We start from the raw sequence: 21,250 nt of genomic DNA, 5'->3' as shown, positions 1-21,250 counted from the left end.
CTCCCTTCCTCAGCCACTGGCTTTCACGCGCCGCTTGCTGGCCACAGAAAAACCGTCAGCCTGCCTGAGTGCTGCAGTAGCGTCGCAGCGCAGCAGGGGGCTCAGCGTGTGCGTCCTTTACTCTGCCGTCGACACCTGCGGTGCCAGTAGGCAGGTGCTGCCACATGTTCTGTTTTTGATGCTCTTGTGAGTCAGTGCACCGTTCCTGGAGAGAGTGCAAGACCAGGTCGATGCGTGGCGTGGTAGGAGCGAGCCCCTTTCCCCAGCGCCCTGTTCCAAAAATCAGGTTAATATTTGGTCCCCAGATCGGGGAACTATCAGATATTAAACTGATAAGAACAGATACTACACTTGATCTTAGCCAAAAGGCCGAGAAGCGATAGCCCGTCAATTCCCCGCTGGCCCCCCTCCCTTCCTCAGCCACTGGCTTTCACGCGCCGCTTGCTGGCCACAGAAAAACCGTCAGCCTGCCTGAGTGCTGCAGTAGCGTCGCAGCGCAGCAGGGGGCTCAGCGTGTGCGTCCTTTACTCTGCCGTCGACACCTGCGGTGCCAGTAGGCAGGTGCTGCCACATGTTCTGTTTTTGATGCTCTTGTGAGTCAGTGCACCGTTCCTGGAGAGAGTGCAAGACCAGGTCGATGCGTGGCGTGGTAGGAGCGAGCCCCTTTCCCCAGCGCCCTGTTCCAAAAATCAGGTTAATATTTGGTCCCCAGATCGGGGAACTATCAGATATTAAACTGATAAGAACAGATACTACACTTGATCTTAGCCAAAAGGCCGAGAAGCGATAGCCCGTCAATTCCCCGCTGGCCCCCCTCCCTTCCTCAGCCACTGGCTTTCACGCGCCGCTTGCTGGCCACAGAAAAACCGTCAGCCTGCCTGAGTGCTGCAGTAGCGTCGCAGCGCAGCAGGGGGCTCAGCGTGTGCGTCCTTTACTCTGCCGTCGACACCTGCGGTGCCAGTAGGCAGGTGCTGCCACATGTTCTGTTTTTGATGCTCTTGTGAGTCAGTGCACCGTTCCTGGAGAGAGTGCAAGACCAGGTCGATGCGTGGCGTGGTAGGAGCGAGCCCCTTTCCCCAGCGCCCTGTTCCATAAATCAGGTTAATATTTGGTCCCCAGATCGGGGAACTATCAGATATTAAACTGATAAGAACAGATACTACACTTGATCTTAGCCAAAAGGCCGAGAAGCGATAGCCCGTCAATTCCCCGCTGGCCCCCCTCCCTTCCTCAGCCACTGGCTTTCACGCGCCGCTTGCTGGCCACAGAAAAACCGTCAGCCTGCCTGAGTGCTGCAGTAGCGTCGCAGCGCAGCAGGGGGCTCAGCGTGTGCGTCCTTTACTCTGCCGTCGACACCTGCGGTGCCAGTAGGCAGGTGCTGCCACATGTTCTGTTTTTGATGCTCTTGTGAGTCAGTGCACCGTTCCTGGAGAGAGTGCAAGACCAGGTCGATGCGTGGCGTGGTAGGAGCGAGCCCCTTTCCCCAGCGCCCTGTTCCAAAAATCAGGTTAATATTTGGTCCCCAGATCGGGGAACTATCAGATATTAAACTGATAAGAACAGATACTACACTTGATCTTAGCCAAAAGGCCGAGAAGCGATAGCCCGTCAATTCCCAGCTGGCCCCCCTCCCTTCCTCAGCCACTGGCTTTCACGCGCCGCTTGCTGGCCACAGAAAAACCGTCAGCCTGCCTGAGTGCTGCAGTAGCGTCGCAGCGCAGCAGGGGGCTCAGCGTGTGCGTCCTTTACTCTGCCGTCGACACCTGCGGTGCCAGTAGGCAGGTGCTGCCACATGTTCTGTTTTTGATTCTCTTGTGAGTCAGTGCACCGTTCCTGGAGAGAGTGCAAGACCAGGTCGATGCGTGGCGTGGTAGGAGCGAGCCCCTTTCCCCAGCGCCCTGTTCCAAAAATCAGGTTAATATTTGGTCCCCAGATCGGGGAACTATCAGATATTAAACTGATAAGAACAGATACTACACTTGATCTTAGCCAAAAGGCCGAGAAGCGATAGCCCGTCAATTCCCAGCTGGCCCCCCTCCCTTCCTCAGCCACTGGCTTTCACGCGCCGCTTGCTGGCCACAGAAAAACCGTCAGCCTGCCTGAGTGCTGCAGTAGCGTCGCAGCGCAGCAGGGGGCTCAGCGTGTGCGTCTTTTACTCTGCCGTCGACACCTGCGGTGCCAGTAGGCAGGTGCTGCCACATGTTCTGTTTTTGATGCTCTTGTGAGTCAGTGCACCGTTCCTGGAGAGAGTGCAAGACCAGGTCGATGCGTGGCGTGGTAGGAGCGAGCCCCTTTCCCCAGCGCCCTGTTCCAAAAATCAGGTTAATATTTGGTCCCCAGATCGGGGAACTATCAGATATTAAACTGATAAGAACAGATACTACACTTGATCTTAGCCAAAAGGCCGAGAAGCGATAGCCCGTCAATTCCCCGCTGGCCCCCCTCCCTTCCTCAGCCACTGGCTTTCACGCGCCGCTTGCTGGCCACAGAAAAACCGTCAGCCTGCCTGAGTGCTGCAGTAGCGTCGCAGCGCAGCAGGGGGCTCAGCGTGTGCGTCCTTTACTCTGCCGTCGACACCTGCGGTGCCAGTAGGCAGGTGCTGCCACATGTTCTGTTTTTGATGCTCTTGTGAGTCAGTGCACCGTTCCTGGAGAGAGTGCAAGACCAGGTCGATGCGTGGCGTGGTAGGAGCGAGCCCCTTTCCCCAGCGCCCTGTTCCAAAAATCAGGTTAATATTTGGTCCCCAGATCGGGGAACTATCAGATATTAAACTGATAAGAACAGATACTACACTTGATCTTAGCCAAAAGGCCGAGAAGCGATAGCCCGTCAATTCCCCGCTGGCCCCCCTCCCTTCCTCAGCCACTGGCTTTCACGCGCCGCTTGCTGGCCACAGAAAAACCGTCAGCCTGCCTGAGTGCTGCAGTAGCGTCGCAGCGCAGCAGGGGGCTCAGCGTGTGCGTCGTTTACTCTGCCGTCGACACCTGCGGTGCCAGTAGGCAGGTGCTGCCACATGTTCTGTTTTTGATGCTCTTGTGAGTCAGTGCACCGTTCCTGGAGAGAGTGCAAGACCAGGTCGATGCGTGGCGTGGTAGGAGCGAGCCCCTTTCCCCAGCGCCCTGTTCCAAAAATCAGGTTAATATTTGGTCCCCAGATCGGGGAACTATCAGATATTAAACTGATAAGAACAGATACTACACTTGATCTTAGCCAAAAGGCCGAGAAGCGATAGCCCGTCAATTCCCCGCTGGCCCCCCTCCCTTCCTCAGCCACTGGCTTTCACGCGCCGCTTGCTGGCCACAGAAAAACCGTCAGCCTGCCTGAGTGCTGCAGTAGCGTCGCAGCGCAGCAGGGGGCTCAGCGTGTGCGTCCTTTACTCTGCCGTCGACACCTGCGGTGCCAGTAGGTAGGTGCTGCCACATGTTCTGTTTTTGATGCTCTTGTGAGTCAGTGCACCGTTCCTGGAGAGAGTGCAAGACCAGGTCGATGCGTGGCGTGGTAGGAGCGAGCCCCTTTCCCCAGCGCCCTGTTCCAAAAATCAGGTTAATATTTGGTCCCCAGATCGGGGAACTATCAGATATTAAACTGATAAGAACAGATACTACACTTGATCTTAGCCAAAAGGCCGAGAAGCGATAGCCCGTCAATTCCCCGCTGGCCCCCCTCCCTTCCTCAGCCACTGGCTTTCACGCGCCGCTTGCTGGCCACAGAAAAACCGTCAGCCTGCCTGAGTGCTGCAGTAGCGTCGCAGCGCAGCAGGGGGCTCAGCGTGTGCGTCCTTTACTCTGCCGTCGACACCTGCGGTGCCAGTAGGCAGGTGCTGCCACATGTTCTGTTTTTGATGCTCTTGTGAGTCAGTGCACCGTTCCTGGAGAGAGTGCAAGACCAGGTCGATGCGTGGCGTGGTAGGAGCGAGCCCCTTTCCCCAGCGCCCTGTTCCAAAAATCAGGTTAATATTTGGTCCCCAGATCGGGGAACTATCAGATATTAAACTGATAAGAACAGATACTACACTTGATCTTAGCCAAAAGGCCGAGAAGCGATAGCCCGTCAACTCCCCGCTGGCCCCCCTCCCTTCCTCAGCCACTGGCTTTCACGCGCCGCTTGCTGGCCGCAGAAAAACCGTCAGCCTGCCTGAGTGCTGCAGTAGCGTCGCAGCGCAGCAGGGGGCTCAGCGTGTGCGTCCTTTACTCTGCCGTCGACACCTGCGGTGCCAGTAGGCAGGTGCTGCCACATGTTCTGTTTTTGATGCTCTTGTGAGTCAGTGCACCGTTCCTGGAGAGAGTGCAAGACCAGGTCGATGCGTGGCGTGGTAGGAGCGAGCCCCTTTCCCCAGCGCCCTGTTCCAAAAATCAGGTTAATATTTGGTCCCCAGATCGGGGAACTATCAGATATTAAACTGATAAGAACAGATACTACACTTGATCTTAGCCAAAAGGCCGAGAAGCGATAGCCCGTCAATTCCCCGCTGGCCCCCCTCCCTTCCTCAGCCACTGGCTTTCACGCGCCGCTTGCTGGCCACAGAAAAACCGTCAGCCTGCCTGAGTGCTGCAGTAGCGTCGCAGCGCAGCAGGGGGCTCAGCGTGTGCGTCCTTTACTCTGCCGTCGACACCTGCGGTGCCAGTAGGCAGGTGCTGCCACATGTTCTGTTTTTGATGCTCTTGTGAGTCAGTGCACCGTTCCTGGAGAGAGTGCAAGACCAGGTCGATGCGTGGCGTGGTAGGAGCGAGCCCCTTTCCCCAGCGCCCTGTTCCAAAAATCAGGTTAATATTTGGTCCCCAGATCGGGGAACTATCAGATATTAAACTGATAAGAACAGATACTACACTTGATCTTAGCCAAAAGGCCGAGAAGCGATAGCCCGTCAATTCCCCGCTGGCCCCCCTCCCTTCCTCAGCCACTGGCTTTCACGCGCCGCTTGCTGGCCACAGAAAAACCGTCAGCCTGCCTGAGTGCTGCAGTAGCGTCGCAGCGCAGCAGGGGGCTCAGCGTGTGCGTCCTTTACTCTGCCGTCGACACCTGCGGTGCCAGTAGGCAGGTGCTGCCACATGTTCTGTTTTTGATGCTCTTGTGAGTCAGTGCACCGTTCCTGGAGAGAGTGCAAGACCAGGTCGATGCGTGGCGTGGTAGGAGCGAGCCCCTTTCCCCAGCGCCCTGTTCCAAAAATCAGGTTAATATTTGGTCCCCAGATCGGGGAACTATCAGATATTAAACTGATAAGAACAGATACTACACTTGATCTTAGCCAAAAGGCCGAGAAGCGATAGCCCGTCAATTCCCCGCTGGCCCCCCTCCCTTCCTCAGCCACTGGCTTTCACGCGCCGCTTGCTGGCCACAGAAAAACCGTCAGCCTGCCTGAGTGCTGCAGTAGCGTCGCAGCGCAGCAGGGGGCTCAGCGTGTGCGTCCTTTACTCTGCCGTCGACACCTGCGGTGCCAGTAGGCAGGTGCTGCCACATGTTCTGTTTTTGATGCTCTTGTGAGTCAGTGCACCGTTCCTGGAGAGAGTGCAAGACCAGGTCGATGCGTGGCGTGGTAGGAGCGAGCCCCTTTCCCCAGCGCCCTGTTCCATAAATCAGGTTAATATTTGGTCCCCAGATCGGGGAACTATCAGATATTAAACTGATAAGAACAGATACTACACTTGATCTTAGCCAAAAGGCCGAGAAGCGATAGCCCGTCAATTCCCCGCTGGCCCCCCTCCCTTCCTCAGCCACTGGCTTTCACGCGCCGCTTGCTGGCCACAGAAAAACCGTCAGCCTGCCTGAGTGCTGCAGTAGCGTCGCAGCGCAGCAGGGGGCTCAGCGTGTGCGTCCTTTACTCTGCCGTCGACACCTGCGGTGCCAGTAGGCAGGTGCTGCCACATGTTCTGTTTTTGATGCTCTTGTGAGTCAGTGCACCGTTCCTGGAGAGAGTGCAAGACCAGGTCGATGCGTGGCGTGGTAGGAGCGAGCCCCTTTCCCCAGCGCCCTGTTCCAAAAATCAGGTTAATATTTGGTCCCCAGATCGGGGAACTATCAGATATTAAACTGATAAGAACAGATACTACACTTGATCTTAGCCAAAAGGCCGAGAAGCGATAGCCCGTCAATTCCCAGCTGGCCCCCCTCCCTTCCTCAGCCACTGGCTTTCACGCGCCGCTTGCTGGCCACAGAAAAACCGTCAGCCTGCCTGAGTGCTGCAGTAGCGTCGCAGCGCAGCAGGGGGCTCAGCGTGTGCGTCCTTTACTCTGCCGTCGACACCTGCGGTGCCAGTAGGCAGGTGCTGCCACATGTTCTGTTTTTGATGCTCTTGTGAGTCAGTGCACCGTTCCTGGAGAGAGTGCAAGACCAGGTCGATGCGTGGCGTGGTAGGAGCGAGCCCCTTTCCCCAGCGCCCTGTTCCAAAAATCAGGTTAATATTTGGTCCCCAGATCGGGGAACTATCAGATATTAAACTGATAAGAACAGATACTACACTTGATCTTAGCCAAAAGGCCGAGAAGCGATAGCCCGTCAATTCCCCGCTGGCCCCCCTCCCTTCCTCAGCCACTGGCTTTCACGCGCCGCTTGCTGGCCACAGAAAAACCGTCAGCCTGCCTGAGTGCTGCAGTAGCGTCGCAGCGCAGCAGGGGGCTCAGCGTGTGCGTCCTTTACTCTGCCGTCGACACCTGCGGTGCCAGTAGGCAGGTGCTGCCACATGTTCTGTTTTTGATGCTCTTGTGAGTCAGTGCACCGTTCCTGGAGAGAGTGCAAGACCAGGTCGATGCGTGGCGTGGTAGGAGCGAGCCCCTTTCCCCAGCGCCCTGTTCCAAAAATCAGGTTAATATTTGGTCCCCAGATCGGGGAACTATCAGATATTAAACTGATAAGAACAGATACTACACTTGATCTTAGCCAAAAGGCCGAGAAGCGATAGCCCGTCAATTCCCCGCTGGCCCCCCTCCCTTCCTCAGCCACTGGCTTTCACGCGCCGCTTGCTGGCCACAGAAAAACCGTCAGCCTGCCTGAGTGCTGCAGTAGCGTCGCAGCGCAGCAGGGGGCTCAGCGTGTGCGTCCTTTACTCTGCCGTCGACACCTGCGGTGCCAGTAGGCAGGTGCTGCCACATGTTCTGTTTTTGATGCTCTTGTGAGTCAGTGCACCGTTCCTGGAGAGAGTGCAAGACCAGGTCGATGCGTGGCGTGGTAGGAGCGAGCCCCTTTCCCCAGCGCCCTGTTCCAAAAATCAGGTTAATATTTGGTCCCCAGATCGGGGAACTATCAGATATTAAACTGATAAGAACAGATACTACACTTGATCTTAGCCAAAAGGCCGAGAAGCGATAGCCCGTCAATTCCCCGCTGGCCCCCCTCCCTTCCTCAGCCACTGGCTTTCACGCGCCGCTTGCTGGCCACAGAAAAACCGTCAGCCTGCCTGAGTGCTGCAGTAGCGTCGCAGCGCAGCAGGGGGCTCAGCGTGTGCGTCCTTTACTCTGCCGTCGACACCTGCGGTGCCAGTAGGCAGGTGCTGCCACATGTTCTGTTTTTGATGCTCTTGTGAGTCAGTGCACCGTTCCTGGAGAGAGTGCAAGACCAGGTCGATGCGTGGCGTGGTAGGAGCGAGCCCCTTTCCCCAGCGCCCTGTTCCAAAAATCAGGTTAATATTTGGTCCCCAGATCGGGGAACTATCAGATATTAAACTGATAAGAACAGATACTACACTTGATCTTAGCCAAAAGGCCGAGAAGCGATAGCCCGTCAATTCCCCGCTGGCCCCCCTCCCTTCCTCAGCCACTGGCTTTCACGCGCCGCTTGCTGGCCACAGAAAAACCGTCAGCCTGCCTGAGTGCTGCAGTAGCGTCGCAGCGCAGCAGGGGGCTCAGCGTGTGCGTCCTTTACTCTGCCGTCGACACCTGCGGTGCCAGTAGGTAGGTGCTGCCACATGTTCTGTTTTTGATGCTCTTGTGAGTCAGTGCACCGTTCCTGGAGAGAGTGCAAGACCAGGTCGATGCGTGGCGTGGTAGGAGCGAGCCCCTTTCCCCAGCGCCCTGTTCCAAAAATCAGGTTAATATTTGGTCCCCAGATCGGGGAACTATCAGATATTAAACTGATAAGAACAGATACTACACTTGATCTTAGCCAAAAGGCCGAGAAGCGATAGCCCGTCAATTCCCCGCTGGCCCCCCTCCCTTCCTCAGCCACTGGCTTTCACGCGCCGCTTGCTGGCCACAGAAAAACCGTCAGCCTGCCTGAGTGCTGCAGTAGCGTCGCAGCGCAGCAGGGGGCTCAGCGTGTGCGTCCTTTACTCTGCCGTCGACACCTGCGGTGCCAGTAGGCAGGTGCTGCCACATGTTCTGTTTTTGATGCTCTTGTGAGTCAGTGCACCGTTCCTGGAGAGAGTGCAAGACCAGGTCGATGCGTGGCGTGGTAGGAGCGAGCCCCTTTCCCCAGCGCCCTGTTCCAAAAATCAGGTTAATATTTGGTCCCCAGATCGGGGAACTATCAGATATTAAACTGATAAGAACAGATACTACACTTGATCTTAGCCAAAAGGCCGAGAAGCGATAGCCCGTCAATTCCCCGCTGGCCCCCCTCCCTTCCTCAGCCACTGGCTTTCACGCGCCGCTTGCTGGCCACAGAAAAACCGTCAGCCTGCCTGAGTGCTGCAGTAGCGTCGCAGCGCAGCAGGGGGCTCAGCGTGTGCGTCCTTTACTCTGCCGTCGACACCTGCGGTGCCAGTAGGCAGGTGCTGCCACATGTTCTGTTTTTGATGCTCTTGTGAGTCAGTGCACCGTTCCTGGAGAGAGTGCAAGACCAGGTCGATGCGTGGCGTGGTAGGAGCGAGCCCCTTTCCCCAGCGCCCTGTTCCAAAAATCAGGTTAATATTTGGTCCCCAGATCGGGGAACTATCAGATATTAAACTGATAAGAACAGATACTACACTTGATCTTAGCCAAAAGGCCGAGAAGCGATAGCCCGTCAATTCCCCGCTGGCCCCCCTCCCTTCCTCAGCCACTGGCTTTCACGCGCCGCTTGCTGGCCACAGAAAAACCGTCAGCCTGCCTGAGTGCTGCAGTAGCGTCGCAGCGCAGCAGGGGGCTCAGCGTGTGCGTCCTTTACTCTGCCGTCGACACCTGCGGTGCCAGTAGGCAGGTGCTGCCACATGTTCTGTTTTTGATGCTCTTGTGAGTCAGTGCACCGTTCCTGGAGAGAGTGCAAGACCAGGTCGATGCGTGGCGTGGTAGGAGCGAGCCCCTTTCCCCAGCGCCCTGTTCCAAAAATCAGGTTAATATTTGGTCCCCAGATCGAGGAACTATCAGATATTAAACTGATAAGAACAGATACTACACTTGATCTTAGCCAAAAGGCCGAGAAGCGATAGCCCGTCAATTCCCCGCTGGCCCCCCTCCCTTCCTCAGCCACTGGCTTTCACGCGCCGCTTGCTGGCCACAGAAAAACCGTCAGCCTGCCTGAGTGCTGCAGTAGCGTCGCAGCGCAGCAGGGGGCTCAGCGTGTGCGTCCTTTACTCTGCCGTCGACACCTGCGGTGCCAGTAGGCAGGTGCTGCCACATGTTCTGTTTTTGATGCTCTTGTGAGTCAGTGCACCGTTCCTGGAGAGAGTGCAAGACCAGGTCGATGCGTGGCGTGGTAGGAGCGAGCCCCTTTCCCCAGCGCCCTGTTCCAAAAATCAGGTTAATATTTGGTCCCCAGATCGGGGAACTATCAGATATTAAACTGATAAGAACAGATACTACACTTGATCTTAGCCAAAAGGCCGAGAAGCGATAGCCCGTCAATTCCCCGCTGGCCCCCCTCCCTTCCTCAGCCACTGGCTTTCACGCGCCGCTTGCTGGCCACAGAAAAACCGTCAGCCTGCCTGAGTGCTGCAGTAGCGTCGCAGCGCAGCAGGGGGCTCAGCGTGTGCGTCCTTTACTCTGCCGTCGACACCTGCGGTGCCAGTAGGCAGGTGCTGCCACATGTTCTGTTTTTGATGCTCTTGTGAGTCAGTGCACCGTTCCTGGAGAGAGTGCAAGACCAGGTCGATGCGTGGCGTGGTAGGAGCGAGCCCCTTTCCCCAGCGCCCTGTTCCAAAAATCAGGTTAATATTTGGTCCCCAGATCGGGGAACTATCAGATATTAAACTGATAAGAACAGATACTACACTTGATCTTAGCCAAAAGGCCGAGAAGCGATAGCCCGTCAATTCCCCGCTGGCCCCCCTCCCTTCCTCAGCCACTGGCCCCCCTCCCTTCCTCAGCCACTGGCTTTCACGCGCCGCTTGCTGGCCACAGAAAAACCGTCAGCCTGCCTGAGTGCTGCAGTAGCGTCGCAGCGCAGCAGGGGGCTCAGCGTGTGCGTCCTTTACTCTGCCGTCGACACCTGCGGTGCCAGTAGGCAGGTGCTGCCACATGTTCTGTTTTTGATGCTCTTGTGAGTCAGTGCACCGTTCCTGGAGAGAGTGCAAGACCAGGTCGATGCGTGGCGTGGTAGGAGCGAGCCCCTTTCCCCAGCGCCCTGTTCCAAAAATCAGGTTAATATTTGGTCCCCAGATCGGGGAACTATCAGATATTAAACTGATAAGAACAGATACTACACTTGATCTTAGCCAAAAGGCCGAGAAGCGATAGCCCGTCAATTCCCAGCTGGCCCCCCTCCCTTCCTCAGCCACTGGCTTTCACGCGCCGCTTGCTGGCCACAGAAAAACCGTCAGCCTGCCTGAGTGCTGCAGTAGCGTCGCAGCGCAGCAGGGGGCTCAGCGTGTGCGTCCTTTACTCTGCCGTCGACACCTGCGGTGCCAGTAGGCAGGTGCTGCCACATGTTCTGTTTTTGATGCTCTTGTGAGTCAGTGCACCGTTCCTGGAGAGAGTGCAAGACCAGGTCGATGCGTGGCGTGGTAGGAGCGAGCCCCTTTCCCCAGCGCCCTGTTCCAAAAATCAGGTTAATATTTGGTCCCCAGATCGGGGAACTATCAGATATTAAACTGATAAGAACAGATACTACACTTGATCTTAGCCAAAAGGCCGAGAAGCGATAGCCCGTCAATTCCCCGCTGGCCCCCCTCCCTTCCTCAGCCACTGGCTTTCACGCGCCGCTTGCTGGCCACAGAAAAACCGTCAGCCTGCCTGAGTGCTGCAGTAGCGTCGCAGCGCAGCAGGGGGCTCAGCGTGTGCGTCCTTTACTCTGCCGTCGACACCTGCGGTGCCAGTAGGCAGGTGCTGCCACATGTTCTGTTTTTGATGCTCTTGTGAGTCAGTGCACCGTTCCTGGAGAGAGTGCAAGACCAGGTCGATGCGTGGCGTGGTAGGAGCGAGCCCCTTTCCCCAGCGCCCTGTTCCAAAAATCAGGTTAATATTTGGTCCCCAGATCGGGGAACTATCAGATATTAAACTGATAAGAACAGATACTACACTTGATCTTAGCCAAAAGGCCGAGAAGCGATAGCCCGTCAATTCCCCGCTGGCCCCCCTCCCTTCCTCAGCCACTGGCTTTCACGCGCCGCTTGCTGGCCACAGAAAAACCGTCAGCCTGCCTGAGTGCTGCAGTAGCGTCGCAGCGCAGCAGGGGGCTCAGCGTGTGCGTCCTTTACTCTGCCGTCGACACCTGCGGTGCCAGTAGGTAGGTGCTGCCACATGTTCTGTTTTTGATGCTCTTGTGAGTCAGTGCACCGTTCCTGGAGAGAGTGCAAGACCAGGTCGATGCGTGGCGTGGTAGGAGCGAGCCCCTTTCCCCAGCGCCCTGTTCCAAAAATCAGGTTAATATTTGGTCCCCAGATCGGGGAACTATCAGATATTAAACTGATAAGAACAGATACTACACTTGATCTTAGCCAAAAGGCCGAGAAGCGATAGCCCGTCAATTCCCCGCTGGCCCCCCTCCCTTCCTCAGCCACTGGCTTTCACGCGCCGCTTGCTGGCCACAGAAAAACCGTCAGCCTGCCTGAGTGCTGCAGTAGCGTCGCAGCGCAGCAGGGGGCTCAGCGTGTGCGTCCTTTACTCTGCCGTCGACACCTGCGGTGCCAGTAGGCAGGTGCTGCCACATGTTCTGTTTTTGATGCTCTTGTGAGTCAGTGCACCGTTCCTGGAGAGAGTGCAAGACCAGGTCGATGCGTGGCGTGGTAGGAGCGAGCCCCTTTCCCCAGCGCCCTGTTCCAAAAATCAGGTTAATATTTGGTCCCCAGATCGGGGAACTATCAGATATTAAACTGATAAGAACAGATACTACACTTGATCTTAGCCAAAAGGCCGAGAAGCGATAGCCCGTCAACTCCCCGCTGGCCCCCCTCCCTTCCTCAGCCACTGGCTTTCACGCGCCGCTTGCTGGCCGCAGAAAAACCGTCAGCCTGCCTGAGTGCTGCAGTAGCGTCGCAGCGCAGCAGGGGGCTCAGCGTGTGCGTCCTTTACTCTGCCGTCGACACCTGCGGTGCCAGTAGGCAGGTGCTGCCACATGTTCTGTTTTTGATTCTCTTGTGAGTCAGTGCACCGTTCCTGGAGAGAGTGCAAGACCAGGTCGATGCGTGGCGTGGTAGGAGCGAGCCCCTTTCCCCAGCGCCCTGTTCCAAAAATCAGGTTAATATTTGGTCCCCAGATCGGGGAACTATCAGATATTAAACTGATAAGAACAGATACTACACTTGATCTTAGCCAAAAGGCCGAGAAGCGATAGCCCGTCAATTCCCAGCTGGCCCCCCTCCCTTCCTCAGCCACTGGCTTTCACGCGCCGCTTGCTGGCCACAGAAAAACCGTCAGCCTGCCTGAGTGCTGCAGTAGCGTCGCAGCGCAGCAGGGGGCTCAGCGTGTGCGTCTTTTACTCTGCCGTCGACACCTGCGGTGCCAGTAGGCAGGTGCTGCCACATGTTCTGTTTTTGATGCTCTTGTGAGTCAGTGCACCGTTCCTGGAGAGAGTGCAAGACCAGGTCGATGCGTGGCGTGGTAGGAGCGAGCCCCTTTCCCCAGCGCCCTGTTCCAAAAATCAGGTTAATATTTGGTCCCCAGATCGGGGAACTATCAGATATTAAACTGATAAGAACAGATACTACACTTGATCTTAGCCAAAAGGCCGAGAAGCGATAGCCCGTCAATTCCCCGCTGGCCCCCCTCCCTTCCTCAGCCACTGGCTTTCACGCGCCGCTTGCTGGCCACAGAAAAACCGTCAGCCTGCCTGAGTGCTGCAGTAGCGTCGCAGCGCAGCAGGGGGCTCAGCGTGTGCGTCCTTTACTCTGCCGTCGACACCTGCGGTGCCAGTAGGCAGGTGCTGCCACATGTTCTGTTTTTGATGCTCTTGTGAGTCAGTGCACCGTTCCTGGAGAGAGTGCAAGACCAGGTCGATGCGTGGCGTGGTAGGAGCGAGCCCCTTTCCCCAGCGCCCTGTTCCAAAAATCAGGTTAATATTTGGTCCCCAGATCGGGGAACTATCAGATATTAAACTGATAAGAACAGATACTACACTTGATCTTAGCCAAAAGGCCGAGAAGCGATAGCCCGTCAATTCCCCGCTGGCCCCCCTCCCTTCCTCAGCCACTGGCTTTCACGCGCCGCTTGCTGGCCACAGAAAAACCGTCAGCCTGCCTGAGTGCTGCAGTAGCGTCGCAGCGCAGCAGGGGGCTCAGCGTGTGCGTCGTTTACTCTGCCGTCGACACCTGCGGTGCCAGTAGGCAGGTGCTGCCACATGTTCTGTTTTTGATGCTCTTGTGAGTCAGTGCACCGTTCCTGGAGAGAGTGCAAGACCAGGTCGATGCGTGGCGTGGTAGGAGCGAGCCCCTTTCCCCAGCGCCCTGTTCCAAAAATCAGGTTAATATTTGGTCCCCAGATCGGGGAACTATCAGATATTAAACTGATAAGAACAGATACTACACTTGATCTTAGCCAAAAGGCCGAGAAGCGATAGCCCGTCAATTCCCCGCTGGCCCCCCTCCCTTCCTCAGCCACTGGCTTTCACGCGCCGCTTGCTGGCCACAGAAAAACCGTCAGCCTGCCTGAGTGCTGCAGTAGCGTCGCAGCGCAGCAGGGGGCTCAGCGTGTGCGTCCTTTACTCTGCCGTCGACACCTGCGGTGCCAGTAGGTAGGTGCTGCCACATGTTCTGTTTTTGATGCTCTTGTGAGTCAGTGCACCGTTCCTGGAGAGAGTGCAAGACCAGGTCGATGCGTGGCGTGGTAGGAGCGAGCCCCTTTCCCCAGCGCCCTGTTCCAAAAATCAGGTTAATATTTGGTCCCCAGATCGGGGAACTATCAGATATTAAACTGATAAGAACAGATACTACACTTGATCTTAGCCAAAAGGCCGAGAAGCGATAGCCCGTCAATTCCCCGCTGGCCCCCCTCCCTTCCTCAGCCACTGGCTTTCACGCGCCGCTTGCTGGCCACAGAAAAACCGTCAGCCTGCCTGAGTGCTGCAGTAGCGTCGCAGCGCAGCAGGGGGCTCAGCGTGTGCGTCCTTTACTCTGCCGTCGACACCTGCGGTGCCAGTAGGCAGGTGCTGCCACATGTTCTGTTTTTGATGCTCTTGTGAGTCAGTGCACCGTTCCTGGAGAGAGTGCAAGACCAGGTCGATGCGTGGCGTGGTAGGAGCGAGCCCCTTTCCCCAGCGCCCTGTTCCAAAAATCAGGTTAATATTTGGTCCCCAGATCGGGGAACTATCAGATATTAAACTGATAAGAACAGATACTACACTTGATCTTAGCCAAAAGGCCGAGAAGCGATAGCCCGTCAATTCCCCGCTGGCCCCCCTCCCTTCCTCAGCCACTGGCTTTCACGCGCCGCTTGCTGGCCGCAGAAAAACCGTCAGCCTGCCTGAGTGCTGCAGTAGCGTCGCAGCGCAGCAGGGGGCTCAGCGTGTGCGTCCTTTACTCTGCCGTCGACACCTGCGGTGCCAGTAGGCAGGTGCTGCCACATGTTCTGTTTTTGATGCTCTTGTGAGTCAGTGCACCGTTCCTGGAGAGAGTGCAAGACCAGGTCGATGCGTGGCGTGGTAGGAGCGAGCCCCTTTCCCCAGCGCCCTGTTCCAAAAATCAGGTTAATATTTGGTCCCCAGATCGGGGAACTATCAGATATTAAACTGATAAGAACAGATACTACACTTGATCTTAGCCAAAAGGCCGAGAAGCGATAGCCCGTCAATTCCCCGCTGGCCCCCCTCCCTTCCTCAGCCACTGGCTTTCACGCGCCGCTTGCTGGCCACAGAAAAACCGTCAGCCTGCCTGAGTGCTGCAGTAGCGTCGCAGCGCAGCAGGGGGCTCAGCGTGTGCGTCCTTTACTCTGCCGTCGACACCTGCGGTGCCAGTAGGCAGGTGCTGCCACATGTTCTGTTTTTGATGCTCTTGTGAGTCAGTGCACCGTTCCTGGAGAGAGTGCAAGACCAGGTCGATGCGTGGCGTGGTAGGAGCGAGCCCCTTTCCCCAGCGCCCTGTTCCAAAAATCAGGTTAATATTTGGTCCCCAGATCGGGGAACTATCAGATATTAAACTGATAAGAACAGATACTACACTTGATCTTAGCCAAAAGGCCGAGAAGCGATAGCCCGTCAATTCCCAGCTGGCCCCCCTCCCTTCCTCAGCCACTGGCTTTCACGCGCCGCTTGCTGGCCACAGAAAAACCGTCAGCCTGCCTGAGTGCTGCAGTAGCGTCGCAGCGCAGCAGGGGGCTCAGCGTGTGCGTCCTTTACTCTGCCGTCGACACCTGCGGTGCCAGTAGGCAGGTGCTGCCACATGTTCTGTTTTTGATGCTCTTGTGAGTCAGTGCACCGTTCCTGGAGAGAGTGCAAGACCAGGTCGATGCGTGGCGTGGTAGGAGCGAGCCCCTTTCCCCAGCGCCCTGTTCCAAAAATCAGGTTAATATTTGGTCCCCAGATCGGGGAACTATCAGATATTAAACTGATAAGAACAGATACTACACTTGATCTTAGCCAAAAGGCCGAGAAGCGATAGCCCGTCAATTCCCCGCTGGCCCCCCTCCCTTCCTCAGCCACTGGCTTTCACGCGCCGCTTGCTGGCCACAGAAAAACCGTCAGCCTGCCTGAGTGCTGCAGTAGCGTCGCAGCGCAGCAGGGGGCTCAGCGTGTGCGTCCTTTACTCTGCCGTCGACACCTGCGGTGCCAGTAGGCAGGTGCTGCCACATGTTCTGTTTTTGATGCTCTTGTGAGTCAGTGCACCGTTCCTGGAGAGAGTGCAAGACCAGGTCGATGCGTGGCGTGGTAGGAGCGAGCCCCTTTCCCCAGCGCCCTGTTCCAAAAATCAGGTTAATATTTGGTCCCCAGATCGGGGAACTATCAGATATTAAACTGATAAGAACAGATACTACACTTGATCTTAGCCAAAAGGCCGAGAAGCGATAGCCCGTCAATTCCCAGCTGGCCCCCCTCCCTTCCTCAGCCACTGGCTTTCACGCGCCGCTTGCTGGCCACAGAAAAACCGTCAGCCTGCCTGAGTGCTGCAGTAGCGTCGCAGCGCAGCAGGGGGCTCAGCGTGTGCGTCCTTTACTCTGCCGTCGACACCTGCGGTGCCAGTAGGCAGGTGCTGCCACATGTTCTGTTTTTGATGCTCTTGTGAGTCAGTGCACCGTTCCTGGAGAGAGTGCAAGACCAGGTCGATGCGTGGCGTGGTAGGAGCGAGCCCCTTTCCCCAGCGCCCTGTTCCAAAAATCAGGTTAATATTTGGTCCCCAGATCGGGGAACTATCAGATATTAAACTGATAAGAACAGATACTACACTTGATCTTAGCCAAAAGGCCGAGAAGCGATAGCCCGTCAACTCCCCGCTGGCCCCCCTCCCTTCCTCAGCCACTGGCTTTCACGCGCCGCTTGCTGGCCGCAGAAAAACCGTCAGCCTGCCTGAGTGCTGCAGTAGCGTCGCAGCGCAGCAGGGGGCTCAGCGTGTGCGTCCTTTACTCTGCCGTCGACACCTGCGGTGCCAGTAGGCAGGTGCTGCCACATGTTCTGTTTTTGATGCTCTTGTGAGTCAGTGCACCGTTCCTGGAGAGAGTGCAAGACCAGGTCGATGCGTGGCGTGGTAGGAGCGAGCCCCTTTCCCCAGCGCCCTGTTCCAAAAATCAGGTTAATATTTGGTCCCCAGATCGGGGAACTATCAGATATTAAACTGATAAGAACAGATACTACACTTGATCTTAGCCAAAAGGCCGAGAAGCGATAGCCCGTCAATTCCCCGCTGGCCCCCCTCCCTTCCTCAGCCACTGGCTTTCACGCGCCGCTTGCTGGCCACAGAAAAACCGTCAGCCTGCCTGAGTGCTGCAGTAGCGTCGCAGCGCAGCAGGGGGCTCAGCGTGTGCGTCCTTTACTCTGCCGTCGACACCTGCGGTGCCAGTAGGCAGGTGCTGCCACATGTTCTGTTTTTGATGCTCTTGTGAGTCAGTGCACCGTTCCTGGAGAGAGTGCAAGACCAGGTCGATGCGTGGCGTGGTAGGAGCGAGCCCCTTTCCCCAGCGCCCTGTTCCAAAAATCAGGTTAATATTTGGTCCCCAGATCGGGGAACTATCAGATATTAAACTGATAAGAACAGATACTACACTTGATCTTAGCCAAAAGGCCGAGAAGCGATAGCCCGTCAATTCCCCGCTGGCCCCCCTCCCTTCCTCAGCCACTGGCTTTCACGCGCCGCTTGCTGGCCACAGAAAAACCGTCAGCCTGCCTGAGTGCTGCAGTAGCGTCGCAGCGCAGCAGGGGGCTCAGCGTGTGCGTCCTTTACTCTGCCGTCGACACCTGCGGTGCCAGTAGGCAGGTGCTGCCACATGTTCTGTTTTTGATGCTCTTGTGAGTCAGTGCACCGTTCCTGGAGAGAGTGCAAGACCAGGTCGATGCGTGGCGTGGTAGGAGCGAGCCCCTTTCCCCAGCGCCCTGTTCCAAAAATCAGGTTAATATTTGGTCCCCAGATCGGGGAACTATCAGATATTAAACTGATAAGAACAGGTACTACACTTGATCTTAGCCAAAAGGCCGAGAAGCGATAGCCCGTCAATTCCCCGCTGGCCCCCCTCCCTTCCTCAGCCACTGGCTTTCACGCGCCGCTTGCTGGCCACAGAAAAACCGTCAGCCTGCCTGAGTGCTGCAGTAGCGTCGCAGCGCAGCAGGGGGCTCAGCGTGTGCGTCCTTTACTCTGCCGTCGACACCTGCGGTGCCAGTAGGCAGGTGCTGCCACATGTTCTGTTTTTGATGCTCTTGTGAGTCAGTGCACCGTTCCTGGAGAGAGTGCAAGACCAGGTCGATGCGTGGCGTGGTAGGAGCGAGCCCCTTTCCCCAGCGCCCTGTTCCAAAAATCAGGTTAATATTTGGTCCCCAGATCGGGGAACTATCAGATATTAAACTGATAAGAACAGATACTACACTTGATCTTAGCCAAAAGGCCGAGAAGCGATAGCCCGTCAATTCCCAGCTGGCCCCCCTCCCTTCCTCAGCCACTGGCTTTCACGCGCCGCTTGCTGGCCACAGAAAAACCGTCAGCCTGCCTGAGTGCTGCAGTAGCGTCGCAGCGCAGCAGGGGGCTCAGCGTGTGCGTCCTTTACTCTGCCGTCGACACCTGCGGTGCCAGTAGGCAGGTGCTGCCACATGTTCTGTTTTTGATGCTCTTGTGAGTCAGTGCACCGTTCCTGGAGAGAGTGCAAGACCAGGTCGATGCGTGGCGTGGTAGGAGCGAGCCCCTTTCCCCAGCGCCCTGTTCCAAAAATCAGGTTAATATTTGGTCCCCAGATCGGGGAACTATCAGATATTAAACTGATAAGAACAGATACTACACTTGATCTTAGCCAAAAGGCCGAGAAGCGATAGCCCGTCAATTCCCAGCTGGCCCCCCTCCCTTCCTCAGCCACTGGCTTTCACGCGCCGCTTGCTGGCCACAGAAAAACCGTCAGCCTGCCTGAGTGCTGCAGTAGCGTCGCAGCGCAGCAGGGGGCTCAGCGTGTGCGTCCTTTACTCTGCCGTCGACACCTGCGGTGCCAGTAGGCAGGTGCTGCCACATGTTCTGTTTTTGATGCTCTTGTGAGTCAGTGCACCGTTCCTGGAGAGAGTGCAAGACCAGGTCGATGCGTGGCGTGGTAGGAGCGAGCCCCTTTCCCCAGCGCCCTGTTCCAAAAATCAGGTTAATATTTGGTCCCCAGATCGGGGAACTATCAGATATTAAACTGATAAGAACAGATACTACACTTGATCTTAGCCAAAAGGCCGAGAAGCGATAGCCCGTCAATTCCCCGCTGGCCCCCCTCCCTTCCTCAGCCACTGGCTTTCACGCGCCGCTTGCTGGCCACAGAAAAACCGTCAGCCTGCCTGAGTGCTGCAGTAGCGTCGCAGCGCAGCAGGGGGCTCAGCGTGTGCGTCCTTTACTCTGCCGTCGACACCTGCGGTGCCAGTAGGCAGGTGCTGCCACATGTTCTGTTTTTGATGCTCTTGTGAGTCAGTGCACCGTTCCTGGAGAGAGTGCAAGACCAGGTCGATGCGTGGCGTGGTAGGAGCGAGCCCCTTTCCCCAGCGCCCTGTTCCATAAATCAGGTTAATATTTGGTCCCCAGATCGGGGAACTATCAGATATTAAACTGATAAGAACAGATACTACACTTGATCTTAGCCAAAAGGCCGAGAAGCGATAGCCCGTCAATTCCCCGCTGGCCCCCCTCCCTTCCTCAGCCACTGGCTTTCACGCGCCGCTTGCTGGCCACAGAAAAACCGTCAGCCTGCCTGAGTGCTGCAGTAGCGTCGCAGCGCAGCAGGGGGCTCAGCGTGTGCGTCCTTTACTCTGCCGTCGACACCTGCGGTGCCAGTAGGCAGGTGCTGCCACATGTTCTGTTTTTGATGCTCTTGTGAGTCAGTGCACCGTTCCTGGAGAGAGTGCAAGACCAGGTCGATGCGTGGCGTGGTAGGAGCGAGCCCCTTTCCCCAGCGCCCTGTTCCAAAAATCAGGTTAATATTTGGTCCCCAGATCGGGGAACTATCAGATATTAAACTGATAAGAACAGATACTACACTTGATCTTAGCCAAAAGGCCGAGAAGCGATAGCCCGTCAATTCCCAGCTGGCCCCCCTCCCTTCCTCAGCCACTGGCTTTCACGCGCCGCTTGCTGGCCACAGAAAAACCGTCAGCCTGCCTGAGTGCTGCAGTAGCGTCGCAGCGCAGCAGGGGGCTCAGCGTGTGCGTCCTTTACTCTGCCGTCGACACCTGCGGTGCCAGTAGGCAGGTGCTGCCACATGTTCTGTTTTTGATGCTCTTGTGAGTCAGTGCACCGTTCCTGGAGAGAGTGCAAGACCAGGTCGATGCGTGGCGTGGTAGGAGCGAGCCCCTTTCCCCAGCGCCCTGTTCCAAAAATCAGGTTAATATTTGGTCCCCAGATCGGGGAACTATCAGATATTAAACTGATAAGAACAGATACTACACTTGATCTTAGCCAAAAGGCCGAGAAGCGATAGCCCGTCAATTCCCCGCTGGCCCCCCTCCCTTCCTCAGCCACTGGCTTTCACGCGCCGCTTGCTGGCCACAGAAAAACCGTCAGCCTGCCTGAGTGCTGCAGTAGCGTCGCAGCGCAGCAGGGGGCTCAGCGTGTGCGTCCTTTACTCTGCCGTCGACACCTGCGGTGCCAGTAGGCAGGTGCTGCCACATGTTCTGTTTTTGATGCTCTTGTGAGTCAGTGCACCGTTCCTGGAGAGAGTGCAAGACCAGGTCGATGCGTGGCGTGGTAGGAGCGAGCCCCTTTCCCCAGCGCCCTGTTCCAAAAATCAGGTTAATATTTGGTTCCCAGATCGGGGAACTATCAGATATTAAACTGATAAGAACAGATACTACACTTGATCTTAGCCAAAAGGCCGAGAAGCGATAGCCCGTCAATTCCCCGCTGGCCCCCCTCCCTTCCTCAGCCACTGGCTTTCACGCGCCGCTTGCTGGCCACAGAAAAACCGTCAGCCTGCCTGAGTGCTGCAGTAGCGTCGCAGCGCAGCAGGGGGCTCAGCGTGTGCGTCCTTTACTCTGCCGTCGACACCTGCGGTGCCAGTAGGCAGGTGCTGCCACATGTTCTGTTTTTGATGCTCTTGTGAGTCAGTGCACCGTTCCTGGAGAGAGTGCAAGACCAGGTCGATGCGTGGCGTGGTAGGAGCGAGCCCCTTTCCCCAGCGCCCTGTTCCAAAAATCAGGTTAATATTTGGTCCCCAGATCGGGGAACTATCAGATATTAAACTGATAAGAACAGATACTACACTTGATCTTAGCCAAAAGGCCGAGAAGCGATAGCCCGTCAATTCCCCGCTGGCCCCCCTCCCTTCCTCAGCCACTGGCTTTCACGCGCCGCTTGCTGGCCACAGAAAAACCGTCAGCC

The 21,250-nt window shown here is 56.5% G+C and overlaps 52 non-coding genes across 52 annotated transcripts; all 52 read right to left on the bottom strand.

Annotated features, from left to right (window-relative positions):
- Positions 1-189: 189 nt before the first annotated feature.
- Positions 190-381, bottom strand: LOC145339921 (U2 spliceosomal RNA). The gene has a single exon (XR_013886102.1). It is a non-coding gene; the product is annotated as a U2 spliceosomal RNA (small nuclear RNA).
- A 215-nt stretch (positions 382-596) lies between these two features.
- On the bottom strand, positions 597-788 carry LOC145339920 (U2 spliceosomal RNA). The gene has a single exon (XR_013886101.1). It is a non-coding gene; the product is annotated as a U2 spliceosomal RNA (small nuclear RNA).
- Positions 789-1,003: 215 nt separating this feature from the next.
- LOC145339968 (U2 spliceosomal RNA) lies at positions 1,004-1,195 on the bottom strand. Its single transcript, XR_013886148.1, has one exon. It is a non-coding gene; the product is annotated as a U2 spliceosomal RNA (small nuclear RNA).
- Positions 1,196-1,410: 215 nt separating this feature from the next.
- On the bottom strand, positions 1,411-1,602 carry LOC145339919 (U2 spliceosomal RNA). The gene has a single exon (XR_013886100.1). It is a non-coding gene; the product is annotated as a U2 spliceosomal RNA (small nuclear RNA).
- A 215-nt stretch (positions 1,603-1,817) lies between these two features.
- On the bottom strand, positions 1,818-2,009 carry LOC145339918 (U2 spliceosomal RNA). Its single transcript, XR_013886099.1, has one exon. It is a non-coding gene; the product is annotated as a U2 spliceosomal RNA (small nuclear RNA).
- Positions 2,010-2,224: 215 nt separating this feature from the next.
- Positions 2,225-2,416, bottom strand: LOC145339917 (U2 spliceosomal RNA). The gene has a single exon (XR_013886098.1). It is a non-coding gene; the product is annotated as a U2 spliceosomal RNA (small nuclear RNA).
- Positions 2,417-2,631: 215 nt separating this feature from the next.
- Positions 2,632-2,823, bottom strand: LOC145339916 (U2 spliceosomal RNA). The gene has a single exon (XR_013886097.1). It is a non-coding gene; the product is annotated as a U2 spliceosomal RNA (small nuclear RNA).
- A 215-nt stretch (positions 2,824-3,038) lies between these two features.
- Positions 3,039-3,230, bottom strand: LOC145339914 (U2 spliceosomal RNA). The gene has a single exon (XR_013886095.1). It is a non-coding gene; the product is annotated as a U2 spliceosomal RNA (small nuclear RNA).
- A 215-nt stretch (positions 3,231-3,445) lies between these two features.
- Positions 3,446-3,637, bottom strand: LOC145339913 (U2 spliceosomal RNA). Its single transcript, XR_013886094.1, has one exon. It is a non-coding gene; the product is annotated as a U2 spliceosomal RNA (small nuclear RNA).
- A 215-nt stretch (positions 3,638-3,852) lies between these two features.
- Positions 3,853-4,044, bottom strand: LOC145339912 (U2 spliceosomal RNA). Its single transcript, XR_013886093.1, has one exon. It is a non-coding gene; the product is annotated as a U2 spliceosomal RNA (small nuclear RNA).
- A 215-nt stretch (positions 4,045-4,259) lies between these two features.
- LOC145339910 (U2 spliceosomal RNA) lies at positions 4,260-4,451 on the bottom strand. Its single transcript, XR_013886092.1, has one exon. It is a non-coding gene; the product is annotated as a U2 spliceosomal RNA (small nuclear RNA).
- A 215-nt stretch (positions 4,452-4,666) lies between these two features.
- On the bottom strand, positions 4,667-4,858 carry LOC145339909 (U2 spliceosomal RNA). Its single transcript, XR_013886091.1, has one exon. It is a non-coding gene; the product is annotated as a U2 spliceosomal RNA (small nuclear RNA).
- Positions 4,859-5,073: 215 nt separating this feature from the next.
- LOC145340038 (U2 spliceosomal RNA) lies at positions 5,074-5,265 on the bottom strand. Its single transcript, XR_013886198.1, has one exon. It is a non-coding gene; the product is annotated as a U2 spliceosomal RNA (small nuclear RNA).
- Positions 5,266-5,480: 215 nt separating this feature from the next.
- LOC145339967 (U2 spliceosomal RNA) lies at positions 5,481-5,672 on the bottom strand. Its single transcript, XR_013886147.1, has one exon. It is a non-coding gene; the product is annotated as a U2 spliceosomal RNA (small nuclear RNA).
- Positions 5,673-5,887: 215 nt separating this feature from the next.
- LOC145340037 (U2 spliceosomal RNA) lies at positions 5,888-6,079 on the bottom strand. The gene has a single exon (XR_013886197.1). It is a non-coding gene; the product is annotated as a U2 spliceosomal RNA (small nuclear RNA).
- Positions 6,080-6,294: 215 nt separating this feature from the next.
- On the bottom strand, positions 6,295-6,486 carry LOC145340035 (U2 spliceosomal RNA). Its single transcript, XR_013886196.1, has one exon. It is a non-coding gene; the product is annotated as a U2 spliceosomal RNA (small nuclear RNA).
- A 215-nt stretch (positions 6,487-6,701) lies between these two features.
- Positions 6,702-6,893, bottom strand: LOC145340034 (U2 spliceosomal RNA). The gene has a single exon (XR_013886195.1). It is a non-coding gene; the product is annotated as a U2 spliceosomal RNA (small nuclear RNA).
- A 215-nt stretch (positions 6,894-7,108) lies between these two features.
- On the bottom strand, positions 7,109-7,300 carry LOC145340033 (U2 spliceosomal RNA). Its single transcript, XR_013886194.1, has one exon. It is a non-coding gene; the product is annotated as a U2 spliceosomal RNA (small nuclear RNA).
- Positions 7,301-7,515: 215 nt separating this feature from the next.
- On the bottom strand, positions 7,516-7,707 carry LOC145340031 (U2 spliceosomal RNA). Its single transcript, XR_013886192.1, has one exon. It is a non-coding gene; the product is annotated as a U2 spliceosomal RNA (small nuclear RNA).
- A 215-nt stretch (positions 7,708-7,922) lies between these two features.
- Positions 7,923-8,114, bottom strand: LOC145340029 (U2 spliceosomal RNA). Its single transcript, XR_013886191.1, has one exon. It is a non-coding gene; the product is annotated as a U2 spliceosomal RNA (small nuclear RNA).
- Positions 8,115-8,329: 215 nt separating this feature from the next.
- LOC145340028 (U2 spliceosomal RNA) lies at positions 8,330-8,521 on the bottom strand. The gene has a single exon (XR_013886190.1). It is a non-coding gene; the product is annotated as a U2 spliceosomal RNA (small nuclear RNA).
- Positions 8,522-8,736: 215 nt separating this feature from the next.
- Positions 8,737-8,928, bottom strand: LOC145340027 (U2 spliceosomal RNA). Its single transcript, XR_013886189.1, has one exon. It is a non-coding gene; the product is annotated as a U2 spliceosomal RNA (small nuclear RNA).
- Positions 8,929-9,143: 215 nt separating this feature from the next.
- On the bottom strand, positions 9,144-9,335 carry LOC145339963 (U2 spliceosomal RNA). Its single transcript, XR_013886143.1, has one exon. It is a non-coding gene; the product is annotated as a U2 spliceosomal RNA (small nuclear RNA).
- A 215-nt stretch (positions 9,336-9,550) lies between these two features.
- On the bottom strand, positions 9,551-9,742 carry LOC145340026 (U2 spliceosomal RNA). The gene has a single exon (XR_013886188.1). It is a non-coding gene; the product is annotated as a U2 spliceosomal RNA (small nuclear RNA).
- A 215-nt stretch (positions 9,743-9,957) lies between these two features.
- On the bottom strand, positions 9,958-10,149 carry LOC145340025 (U2 spliceosomal RNA). The gene has a single exon (XR_013886187.1). It is a non-coding gene; the product is annotated as a U2 spliceosomal RNA (small nuclear RNA).
- Positions 10,150-10,389: 240 nt separating this feature from the next.
- On the bottom strand, positions 10,390-10,581 carry LOC145340024 (U2 spliceosomal RNA). Its single transcript, XR_013886186.1, has one exon. It is a non-coding gene; the product is annotated as a U2 spliceosomal RNA (small nuclear RNA).
- A 215-nt stretch (positions 10,582-10,796) lies between these two features.
- On the bottom strand, positions 10,797-10,988 carry LOC145340023 (U2 spliceosomal RNA). The gene has a single exon (XR_013886185.1). It is a non-coding gene; the product is annotated as a U2 spliceosomal RNA (small nuclear RNA).
- Positions 10,989-11,203: 215 nt separating this feature from the next.
- Positions 11,204-11,395, bottom strand: LOC145340022 (U2 spliceosomal RNA). The gene has a single exon (XR_013886184.1). It is a non-coding gene; the product is annotated as a U2 spliceosomal RNA (small nuclear RNA).
- Positions 11,396-11,610: 215 nt separating this feature from the next.
- LOC145340021 (U2 spliceosomal RNA) lies at positions 11,611-11,802 on the bottom strand. The gene has a single exon (XR_013886183.1). It is a non-coding gene; the product is annotated as a U2 spliceosomal RNA (small nuclear RNA).
- A 215-nt stretch (positions 11,803-12,017) lies between these two features.
- On the bottom strand, positions 12,018-12,209 carry LOC145340019 (U2 spliceosomal RNA). Its single transcript, XR_013886181.1, has one exon. It is a non-coding gene; the product is annotated as a U2 spliceosomal RNA (small nuclear RNA).
- A 215-nt stretch (positions 12,210-12,424) lies between these two features.
- LOC145340018 (U2 spliceosomal RNA) lies at positions 12,425-12,616 on the bottom strand. Its single transcript, XR_013886180.1, has one exon. It is a non-coding gene; the product is annotated as a U2 spliceosomal RNA (small nuclear RNA).
- A 215-nt stretch (positions 12,617-12,831) lies between these two features.
- On the bottom strand, positions 12,832-13,023 carry LOC145340017 (U2 spliceosomal RNA). The gene has a single exon (XR_013886179.1). It is a non-coding gene; the product is annotated as a U2 spliceosomal RNA (small nuclear RNA).
- A 215-nt stretch (positions 13,024-13,238) lies between these two features.
- On the bottom strand, positions 13,239-13,430 carry LOC145340016 (U2 spliceosomal RNA). Its single transcript, XR_013886178.1, has one exon. It is a non-coding gene; the product is annotated as a U2 spliceosomal RNA (small nuclear RNA).
- Positions 13,431-13,645: 215 nt separating this feature from the next.
- On the bottom strand, positions 13,646-13,837 carry LOC145340015 (U2 spliceosomal RNA). The gene has a single exon (XR_013886177.1). It is a non-coding gene; the product is annotated as a U2 spliceosomal RNA (small nuclear RNA).
- A 215-nt stretch (positions 13,838-14,052) lies between these two features.
- On the bottom strand, positions 14,053-14,244 carry LOC145340014 (U2 spliceosomal RNA). Its single transcript, XR_013886176.1, has one exon. It is a non-coding gene; the product is annotated as a U2 spliceosomal RNA (small nuclear RNA).
- Positions 14,245-14,459: 215 nt separating this feature from the next.
- Positions 14,460-14,651, bottom strand: LOC145340013 (U2 spliceosomal RNA). The gene has a single exon (XR_013886175.1). It is a non-coding gene; the product is annotated as a U2 spliceosomal RNA (small nuclear RNA).
- A 215-nt stretch (positions 14,652-14,866) lies between these two features.
- LOC145340012 (U2 spliceosomal RNA) lies at positions 14,867-15,058 on the bottom strand. The gene has a single exon (XR_013886174.1). It is a non-coding gene; the product is annotated as a U2 spliceosomal RNA (small nuclear RNA).
- Positions 15,059-15,273: 215 nt separating this feature from the next.
- On the bottom strand, positions 15,274-15,465 carry LOC145340011 (U2 spliceosomal RNA). Its single transcript, XR_013886173.1, has one exon. It is a non-coding gene; the product is annotated as a U2 spliceosomal RNA (small nuclear RNA).
- A 215-nt stretch (positions 15,466-15,680) lies between these two features.
- On the bottom strand, positions 15,681-15,872 carry LOC145340010 (U2 spliceosomal RNA). The gene has a single exon (XR_013886172.1). It is a non-coding gene; the product is annotated as a U2 spliceosomal RNA (small nuclear RNA).
- Positions 15,873-16,087: 215 nt separating this feature from the next.
- Positions 16,088-16,279, bottom strand: LOC145340008 (U2 spliceosomal RNA). Its single transcript, XR_013886170.1, has one exon. It is a non-coding gene; the product is annotated as a U2 spliceosomal RNA (small nuclear RNA).
- Positions 16,280-16,494: 215 nt separating this feature from the next.
- Positions 16,495-16,686, bottom strand: LOC145340007 (U2 spliceosomal RNA). The gene has a single exon (XR_013886169.1). It is a non-coding gene; the product is annotated as a U2 spliceosomal RNA (small nuclear RNA).
- Positions 16,687-16,901: 215 nt separating this feature from the next.
- Positions 16,902-17,093, bottom strand: LOC145340006 (U2 spliceosomal RNA). The gene has a single exon (XR_013886168.1). It is a non-coding gene; the product is annotated as a U2 spliceosomal RNA (small nuclear RNA).
- A 215-nt stretch (positions 17,094-17,308) lies between these two features.
- Positions 17,309-17,500, bottom strand: LOC145340005 (U2 spliceosomal RNA). The gene has a single exon (XR_013886167.1). It is a non-coding gene; the product is annotated as a U2 spliceosomal RNA (small nuclear RNA).
- Positions 17,501-17,715: 215 nt separating this feature from the next.
- On the bottom strand, positions 17,716-17,907 carry LOC145339970 (U2 spliceosomal RNA). The gene has a single exon (XR_013886150.1). It is a non-coding gene; the product is annotated as a U2 spliceosomal RNA (small nuclear RNA).
- Positions 17,908-18,122: 215 nt separating this feature from the next.
- Positions 18,123-18,314, bottom strand: LOC145340004 (U2 spliceosomal RNA). Its single transcript, XR_013886166.1, has one exon. It is a non-coding gene; the product is annotated as a U2 spliceosomal RNA (small nuclear RNA).
- Positions 18,315-18,529: 215 nt separating this feature from the next.
- On the bottom strand, positions 18,530-18,721 carry LOC145340003 (U2 spliceosomal RNA). Its single transcript, XR_013886165.1, has one exon. It is a non-coding gene; the product is annotated as a U2 spliceosomal RNA (small nuclear RNA).
- A 215-nt stretch (positions 18,722-18,936) lies between these two features.
- On the bottom strand, positions 18,937-19,128 carry LOC145340002 (U2 spliceosomal RNA). Its single transcript, XR_013886164.1, has one exon. It is a non-coding gene; the product is annotated as a U2 spliceosomal RNA (small nuclear RNA).
- Positions 19,129-19,343: 215 nt separating this feature from the next.
- LOC145339966 (U2 spliceosomal RNA) lies at positions 19,344-19,535 on the bottom strand. The gene has a single exon (XR_013886146.1). It is a non-coding gene; the product is annotated as a U2 spliceosomal RNA (small nuclear RNA).
- Positions 19,536-19,750: 215 nt separating this feature from the next.
- On the bottom strand, positions 19,751-19,942 carry LOC145340001 (U2 spliceosomal RNA). Its single transcript, XR_013886163.1, has one exon. It is a non-coding gene; the product is annotated as a U2 spliceosomal RNA (small nuclear RNA).
- Positions 19,943-20,157: 215 nt separating this feature from the next.
- Positions 20,158-20,349, bottom strand: LOC145340000 (U2 spliceosomal RNA). The gene has a single exon (XR_013886162.1). It is a non-coding gene; the product is annotated as a U2 spliceosomal RNA (small nuclear RNA).
- Positions 20,350-20,564: 215 nt separating this feature from the next.
- LOC145339965 (U2 spliceosomal RNA) lies at positions 20,565-20,756 on the bottom strand. Its single transcript, XR_013886145.1, has one exon. It is a non-coding gene; the product is annotated as a U2 spliceosomal RNA (small nuclear RNA).
- A 215-nt stretch (positions 20,757-20,971) lies between these two features.
- On the bottom strand, positions 20,972-21,163 carry LOC145339999 (U2 spliceosomal RNA). The gene has a single exon (XR_013886161.1). It is a non-coding gene; the product is annotated as a U2 spliceosomal RNA (small nuclear RNA).
- Between the last annotated feature and the right edge of the window lie 87 nt (positions 21,164-21,250).

Source organism: Carcharhinus amblyrhynchos, unplaced genomic scaffold, assembly GCF_965287045.1.
Source record: "Carcharhinus amblyrhynchos unplaced genomic scaffold, sCarAmb.v2.hapA scaffold_734, whole genome shotgun sequence".
NCBI classification, from domain to species: Eukaryota; Metazoa; Chordata; class Chondrichthyes; order Carcharhiniformes; family Carcharhinidae; genus Carcharhinus; species Carcharhinus amblyrhynchos.
This window is presented reverse-complemented; position numbering and strand designations above follow the sequence as displayed.